This window comes from Trichechus manatus, unplaced genomic scaffold (genome assembly GCF_000243295.1).
Source record: "Trichechus manatus latirostris isolate Lorelei unplaced genomic scaffold, TriManLat1.0 scaffold00047, whole genome shotgun sequence".
NCBI lineage: Eukaryota > Metazoa > Chordata > Mammalia > Sirenia > Trichechidae > Trichechus > Trichechus manatus.
Window position 1 is genome coordinate 17,965,943 of NW_004443983.1, and position 6,721 is coordinate 17,972,663.

A 6,721-nucleotide genomic window follows, 5' to 3' on the forward strand; every position below is an offset into this window, starting at 1 on the left:
GATCTTTGCTGTGGAGGGATGGCGTGGTGCTTCTGCCTAGAGAACCATTTTGCCGGAACTCATCAGAAGTCTCATTTTTTTAAATCTAATCTGCTTATTCTTCAATCATTTCCCTTTCTCTCATTTAAAATGTATTAAATTTTGCTATAATACGGATACTTTTTAAGCCATAATGTATATTTTATGGCAAATACAGGTTTATAAGAAAATAAATTTATGAAAATTTTGCTAAATTATGTTCCATAAATATTGCACAAATTTGCATTACCATAGGTTGCATTTACAAGCATTTTTGTTTCACTAACCACTTTCCTAAATTCCTTCATTATGTTTTAATGTGATTTGTTCTTATAATTAAACATCAGATTCTGGTTATGGAATGGGGAAAAAAGTGAATTCCCCCTTTGCTATCCTTTGATTTTATATTCCACTTAATACATCTGAGATTTTTCAGAATCCCTCTGTATCCATATGGCATTTTGGGCACACTCTTTTCTATATTCTGTGAAACTCAAGGAACAAGGAATTTCATCTCTTTCTACCTATTGTCATCCTATTCTTCACAAATATGAACATTAAGTATACTCCATAGGTAGGTAGGTAGGTAGGTAGATAAAAATAGACAGACAGATATGATATCATAAATAGAAAGTTTTAAAAAAAGAGAGCCAGAGATTCAGAAATAGCCTATAATTAAATGTCATCTTCTGTGTTTTTATAGTGAAGACACTATTTACATATCAAAAATGTGTTTTTTTAATTTTTCACAGGAAACACACAATAAAAAAGCACATAGCTTCTTTTTAACAAGCATCCTTATATTGTGTTTGAAATCATTAAAGAGAAAAGAATGAGCCCTTAGAAATATTCATTATTTCCATTTTCACAGCTTTGGAACAAATAGAATATATCAAGTTGTCTTTTTCACACTTCCAATTTATAATTGTTAATTAATATATATTTAATGAACCCTTCGCTTATCTAAAAAAATACTGTTCATTTCTCCTATAATGAGAGGTTTTTATTTAAATGCAACATCACATTTTCAGTGTACTGTTAAGATCATTAAACCTGGATACTATACATATTCTAATTCAAGGTCTCAGTCCTTTTAAGTAGACTAATATATATAATCAAAACATAAAAGAAAAATTGTGCAGCAAATGTTAAATTTAATTATTAGGTCACAGACTGATTTCAAATTCTTCTTTGGGAGTATGAAAGTAGCAAAACTAAACTAAAGAAAATGATTCAAAAACAACCAAATAAAGAATGCCAGAAATGAATGCTCACCTTCTCTGAAATTAGATGTCTTTTTGAATATTTATCAAATAGAGAAAAACATTCAAGAATTAATTTCTATTTAGATATTGTAACTATTAGCATTTATGACAAAACTTATGAAAATGAATTTATTTTAATTTTTTGATTTATTTTTAGGTTATTTAGAATATCTAATATTTAAGGACTACATTAAAGCCAATAATAAATGTCCACTTGAAATAAAGGAATAATAAACATAAGAAAGGTATGGCACATTTCCAGAACTTAGAGGTTTGATAACTTTTCAGTTTTGGATGACTAGTCAACTTTATGAAGAGTCATTACTTTCTTTCACACCGTCTGACCCTATGTCTAAACTGTAGCATTTTCTACATTCTGCCATGATATCTTTGTAATAGATGGGAGATCCTTTACTGGTATTGGAGAAGGATTACTGAAGACGGTATATACGTTGTTTTTGCATATATGACGGGCAAATGATTTAGTACATAAGAAGGGACTTATACTTGCAACTAAAATTTATTTTGGTTCTATAAATTCTAAGTAAGATAGAAATAGAACATCCTCTGGATTTACAGTGGTTTTTGTTTCAGTTGTGTTAGTACTGTAATTTATCTTTCTTAATTAGTTATGCCAAAAAATTTGGAAGAAAACTACCTGGCCAACCAACTGGAAGAGATCCATATTTGTGCACATTACAAAGAAAGGTGATCCAACAGAATGTGGAAATTATCAAACAGTATCATTAATACCACACACAAGTAAAATTTTGCTGAAGACAACTCAAAAGCAGTTGCAGCAGTACATCAATTGCCAGAAATTCAAGTCGGTTTCAGAATGAGGAATATCATTGCTGACACCATCTGGATTTTGGCTGAAAGCAGAGAATACTAGAAATATATTTACCTGTGTTTTATTGACAGTGCAAAGACATTCGACTGTATGGATCATAACAAATTGTGAATAAGACTGAAAAGAATGGGAATTCCAGAACACTTAATTGTGCTCATGTGGAACCTGTACATAGAGCAAGAGGCAGTAATTCAAACACAACAAGGGGATACTGTGTAGTTTAAAATCAGGAAAGGTGTGTGTCAGGGTGGAATTCATTCATTATACTTGTTCAATCTGTATGCTGAGTAAATAATCCAAGAAGCTGGACTATATGAAGAAGAATTTGGCATTAGGATTGGAGGAAGACTCATTAATAACCTGCGATATGCAGATGATACAAACTTACTTGCTGAAAGTGAAGAGGACTTAACACACAATCCAGATTCAGAAGAAGACATGGAAAGAGGGATATCACTGCTGATATCAGATGGATCTTGGCTGAAAGCAGAGAATACCAGAAATATGTTTACCTGTGTTTTATTGACTATGCAAAGGCATTCTACTGTGTGGATCAAAACAAATTATGAATAACATTGCAAAGAATGGGAATTCCAAAACACTTAATTGTTCTCATGAGGAACCTGTACATAGACCAAGAGGCAGTAATTCTAACAAAATAAGGGGATACTGTGTGGTTTAAAATCAGGAAAGCTGTGTGTCAGGGTCGTATCCTTTCACCAGATTTATTTAATCTGTGTGCTGAACAAATAATCCAAGAAACAAGACTATATGAAGAAGAGCTGGGCATCAGGATTGGAGGATGACTCATTAACAACCTGCAATATGCAGGTGACACAACCTCACTTGCCTGAAAATGAGGAGGACTTGAAGAATTTACTGTTGAAAATCAAAGACTGCAGCTGTCAGTATGGATTACACCTCAACATAAAGAAAACAAAAATTGTCACAACTGGACCAATAAGCAACACCACGATAAATGAAGAAAATATTGAAGTTGTCAAGGATTTTCTTTTACTTGGATCCACAATCAACGCCCATGGAACAGCAGTCAAGAAATCAAAGGACGTATCACATTGGACAAATCTGCTGCAAAAGACCTCTTTAAAGTGATAAAAAGCAAAGATGTCACCTTAAGGACTAAGGTACGCCTCACCAAGCCATGATGTTTTCAGTTGCCTCATACGCATGCAAAAGTTGGACAATGAATAAGGAAGACCAAAGTAGAATTGATGCCTTTGAATTATGGTGTTGGCAAAGAATATTGAACATAAGCTGGACCGCCAGAAGAATGAAAAAATCTATTTTGGAAGAAGTAGAGCCAGAATTCTTAGAAGACTCATGTACTTTGGACATGTTATCTGGAGGGACCAGTCCCTGGAGAAGGACATCATGCTTGGTAGAGGGTCAGCAAAAAACAGGAAGACCCTCAAGGAGATGGACTGACATAGTAGCTGCAACAATGGGCTCAAACATAACAAGGATGACACAGGACCAGGCAGTGTTTCATTCTTTCGTACATAGGGTTGCTATGAGTTGGAATGGACTCAGAGGCACCTAACAACAACAATAACAAAGTGTTAAAAAACTAAAATGTCACTTTGAGGACTAAGGTGTGCCTGACCCAAGCCATGGTGTTTTCAATCACCTCATATGCAGACAAAAGCTGGACAATGAATGAAGAAGATCAAAGAAGAATTGACGCCTTTGAATTATGGTTTTAGTGAAGAACATTTAATATAACAAGGACTGCCAGAAGAACGAACAAATCTGTCTTGGAAAATGTACAGCCAGAATTCTCCTTAGAAGCAAAGATGGCAAAACTTCATCTCACGTACTTTGGACATTTATAAAGAGGGAGCAGTCCCTGGAGAAGGACATCATGCTTGGAAATACAGAGGGTTAGCTAAAAAGGGGAGGACCCTCAAAGAAATTGATTGACACACTGACTGAAACAATGGGCTCAAGCATAACAACGATGGTGAGGGGGGCACAGGACCGGGAAGTGTTTCATTTTGTTGTATATAGGGTCACTATGAGTCAGAACCGACTTGATAACACCTAACAAAAACAATTAGGTATCCTGTCTATTCATTTAACAAATATTTACTTGTAGTCCAGAATATTTAAGGCAATACTTTAGATCTTAAAAATGCAAAGAAGAGCTTAAGATACCATTTTTAACTTTAAGAAATGTCTATCTTGGTGAAGAGCTGAATCATGGCTGTCCTCGTGTGTAATATCTGTGTTTGTCATCCTTCACCAGTGTTCTCTCAATTTGTCTTTCTATCTTACACAAATATACACCCTATTTGGGGAAAGCTTTTATAACAGAACATGAAAACTACTTTGTAAATGGAAATGTAGGCAAAGTTTTCAAGTTTTTTTAAGAACTCCAATAAAATGTTTTGAATTTGTTTATTTGACTTTGAACTATACTGGTTCATCATTAATCAGCCAATCATTGTCTATTTGAGACTTCTATGTTTCTTGGGGATAAAATAATTGCAACGTTAATAAGTTGAAAGATAAAGACCGGAAATTCTGGCATTGTACATTGAATCTATAAAGTATCGATAATAAATCAAAACCAAACCCACGATCATTGAGTCAGTTCCAACTCATAGTGACTCCACTGGGTTTTCAAGACTGTAATTTTCACAGAAGCAGACTGCCACATTTTTCTTCCACAGAGCCACTGGTGGTTTGGAACCGCTGACCTTTTGGTTAGCAGTCGATCATTTTAACCACTGTACCACCAGGGCTCCTCAGTATCAATGATATAGCTTAATTATTTTCCACATTAAAGGAAAATTAATGTAAGTTTTTTTTTTTATAGTTTCACTCAGGAAATGTGGCAGAAAGATGTGCCAATCTGCTCCTTAAAGATTATAGCCTTGGAAACCCTAGGCAGCAGGTCTACTCTGACTTATAGGGTTGCTATGAGTTGGATTCAACTTTTTCTGTTTTTGGTTTTAGAAAATATATTAGTACTGTGATTGACAAAGAAGAAAACTAATCAGAAGTGCGCAAACACTTTTTTAAAACAATTCTTTATTTTTGTACTTTAGATGAAGGTTTACAGAACAAATAGTTTCTCATTAAACAGTTAGTACACATATTGCCCTATGACAATAGTTACACCCACGACATATTAACACTGTCCCTTCTCAACCCTGGGTTCCCTATCATCAGCTTTCCTGTCCCCTCCTGCCTTCTAGTCCTTGTCCCTGGACTGCTGTACCTCATTAGTCCCATTTTGCTTTATGGGGCTGTCCAATTCCCGGCTGAACGGTGAACCTCGGGAGTGACTTCACCACTGAGCTAAAAGTGAGTCTGGGGGCCATATTCTCAGGGTTTCTCCAGTCTGTCAGGCCAGTAAATCTAGTCTGTGTCTGTGAGTTAGAATTTTGTTCTACATCCTTCTCCAGCTCTGTCCAGCACCCTCTGTTGTGATCCTGGTCAGAGCAGTCAGTAGTGGTAGCTGGGCACCATCTAGCTGTACTGGACTCAGTCTGGTAGAGGCCGTGGTGGTTGTGGTCCATTAGTCCTTTGGACTAATCTTTACCTTCCATCTTATTTTCTTCATTATTCCTTGCTCCTGAGCAGGTGAGACCAGTAGAGTATCTTACATGGCTACTCACAGGCTTTTAAGACATCAAACACTACTCACCAAGGTGGAAAGTAGAACATTGTCTTTACGAACTGTGTTATGCCAATTGAGCTAGATGTTCCCCGAGACCATGGTCCCCACAGCCCTCTGCCCAGTAATTCAGTCCCTCAGGGAGTTTGGATGCATCTATGGAGCTTCCACGACCTTTCCTTGTACAAGTTGTGCTGGCTTCCCCAGTATTGTGTACTCTTACCCTTCACCAAACTTACCACTTATCTATTGTCTATTTAGTTTTCCCCCCTCACCCCTCCCATCCCTTGAAACCAACAAAGATTGTTACTTTTTGTGTGTAAACTTTTTCATGAATTTTTACAATAGAGATCTCATACAATATTAGTCCTTTTGTGATTGACTTATTTCACTCAGCATAATGTCCTCCAGTTTGATCCATGTTATGGGCTGCTTCCCAGATTCGTAATTGTTCTTTATCATTGCATAATACTCCATTGTGCGTATGTATCATAGTTTCTTTATCCATTCATCTGTTAATGAGCATCTAGGTTGTTTCCATCTGTTTGCTACTGTGAATAGTGGTACAATGAACATGGGTCTGCATAAGTCTATTCGTGTGACTGCTCTTATTTCTATGGCATATATCCCTAGAAGCGGGATTGCTGGATTGTATGATGCTTCTATTTCTAGCTTTCTAAGGAAGGGCCATATCATTTTCCAAAATGGTTTTATCATTCAAAGGTATAGAACCTTCTAATGGAGAGGAAGACAAGGCGATACCAAGTAATGGTAGACTGCTTCAAACTTAGAAAGATAAGGGGAAAATTTATGGTAACCACAAAGAAAGTTAACAAACCAACTCATAAAAATAAAGACGAAAAACATAAAGTCTTGGCAAAAACAAAACCTACAAAAACAAAAGAAATGAAAAAAAAATCCACAAACAAAAGTAACTCAGCA